We start from the raw sequence: 2,454 nt of genomic DNA, 5'->3' as shown, positions 1-2,454 counted from the left end.
CCAATTCTAGAAAGGAAAAAGTGTCTAATACCATGTAAAATGTATTGTATGCTCTTTGGGCACACGCATTGCTTGAGGAAGAATGCCATCCCAATCACCAGGAAGAGGGAGAGAGAAGCTGTGATGGGCATGTGCCAGGCTGTGTCCCTCAGTTCTCCCTGCTTAGCAGGGGATGTTCATTTTCCGCCGAGTAAAGGAGAGATGGTCACAGAAGCAGGCTCCAAAAAGCTCAATCTTGAAGAATCTGCCTCAGTACTGCCATGATGTCATTGTCACTTCAGAACACGTTTTGATGGCAGCTGTAGGAGTCCAGATTTAGTCGGAGAAAACTAGCGGGTGTTTAGGGTGAGACAGGAACGCTATAACTGATTATACTTAGAGTCCTGTTCCATCAGTCATGATCCTGCAGGAAAAGACACAGAGAGCTGTGTGCCAATCTGACCAGCCATTCATCCTGGACCACGTCTCCCTTCCCTGCGTGCCTTGGAAGATTTGGGATGCTCTCAAGATGCTCCGTGGTGTCAAACACTCTCTTTTTGGTCCCCAGAGCTTCCTATTTTAAATCATTCTGTTTAACTGGTGGAGACCTTGAAGGTTCTTTCTATAGGGGAGCCAAGTGATTCACACGCACACACACACACACACACACACACACCCGAGCATGTACTGCACTGCACACATGACTGTGGTGGTGCATTATATGCAACAGTCTCTGATCACGCAAAGGTCCAGACTAGTTTGTGAGACAGACACAAAGGGGACTGGGATGATGACATCATCAAGTATTCAATCATAAGCCAGGCTGAGCATCAGCGCACAAGGAAGAAGGTGACCAGATGCCAGGCCTCAAATGAGAACCAGAGACCACGTGACCAACACAGGGACATGCAGATACCTGACCCTGCAATGTGCTGGACAAAGGGGACAGAGCAACCACAGCCGAAGACACCCGGAGAGGTGGAAATGGGGGTCCCGACATGATAGCTTTGGAAGCCCATCTCAGGATCCAGGTCTGTATCCAAAGGCATCTGAGATTTAGTCAAAAGCTGTAAGGATGGACAACGGGTTTGCATACAGATGACAGAGAAGAGCTGGAAATCCAAATACAGAGGATTTGGAGAGCAGGGAGAGCCATGAGGAAGCTGTCTTAGCATGAGAGGGTGGAACATGAGACTGGGATGTGGGTGGAGGAGCTTTGGGAGCTAGAGGATGGATGCAAAGATGACATCACAAAGATGACATCACAAAGATTACATCAGAAGTAAAAAAAATGGATGCTGGGGGTGAAGGAGGTTAAAGGCAGCTGTAGGTGTGGCATTAAGCTGTTACTTTTTTTTTTGGCTTGAGTTGATGAAGTGAGGACCTTTCATCAGAAGCAGACCAGGGGACAGGAGCAGGGCAGTGAGATACTCAAGTGGTGATGGTAAGCAGGCTTTGGGTGGCACGCAGAGGGGAGCACGGACAAGGAATCCATTGTCATGGGGTTACCCATATGGACCAACCAAGCCTAAGGAGCAAACAAATCAAGCCTTGGGCTTCTGAAATGTGGGATTTACAGAAGTCACAGCGCTCTAGTCAAGCTCCCAGTGATATATCCAACCCTATGTATTGTTCCATGTAAGCCATCTGCACTGTACCCACTCAGGTTGGGACTATTGTCCTACAGATGGGGCACGTGAGGGCACAAGCGGCTCCAACGTTCTGAAAGCCATTTATCACAGGTTCAATCTAATACGTTTTCATGTGTCTGGGCGTTCACCCCCCTTTCCTGAACATCTGAGAGAGAGGCCATGCTGACCCGGTATGGAGGGAGGCAAGCTTGGTTTCTGATGTAAGATGAAATGGCCCCAGAGACTTTATTTTTATGGCTCTCTTGCACAAATCAAAGACATTTGCTCAAACCTCTCTGCTCATTTATCTTATTTAATTTTTTCTGACCCCTTCCAGGCAAGTCCAGGATGTATTTGATCTTGGAGCAGAGATCTGGATTTCCATTTACGCAGCGCCCTAAGAACCTGTTGATAGAGGAGATAGTAATTATCAGTCCATTAACTTACCAGCGGATGTTTTGTTATAGCCGATAAGTGCAAATCCAGGTCCTCCAACACTCGGAATTTATTTCTTCCTCCCCCTGTCTTCCAAAAGGCAGAACCAAAATGTAACGTTTTTATCATTAAATCATCTCCTATATTTCATGTCTGCATATTTCTAGGTAGCATTCACAACCCTGACCCAGCGGGACTAGCATCCCATCAGGAGAGGTTTAAAGGTAGACATGTTTTGCCTGCTGTGATGGTTTGTATATGCTTGGCCCAGGGAGTGGCACTATTTGGAGGTATGGCCTTATTGGAATAGGTGTGTCACTCAGGGCATGGGCTTTAAGACCCTCGTTTTAGCTGTTAACATCCTTCAGATGAAGATGTAGATCTCTCAGCTCCTCCTGCACCATGCCTG

General features: G+C 47.2%; 1 long non-coding RNA gene across 1 annotated transcript; it reads left to right on the top strand.

Annotated features, from left to right (window-relative positions):
* The first annotated feature begins 946 nt into the window (after nucleotides 1-946).
* On the top strand, nucleotides 947-2,109 carry Gm35704. Its single transcript, XR_377269.2, has 3 exons — nucleotides 947-1,010; nucleotides 1,348-1,423; nucleotides 1,948-2,109. It is a non-coding gene; the product is annotated as a predicted gene, 35704 (long non-coding RNA).
* Nucleotides 2,110-2,454: the final 345 nt, after the last annotated feature.

The sequence above is a fragment of the Mus musculus genome, chromosome 5 (genome assembly GCF_000001635.26).
Source record: "Mus musculus strain C57BL/6J chromosome 5, GRCm38.p6 C57BL/6J".
Classification (NCBI taxonomy): Eukaryota; Metazoa; Chordata; class Mammalia; order Rodentia; family Muridae; genus Mus; species Mus musculus.
This window is presented reverse-complemented; position numbering and strand designations above follow the sequence as displayed.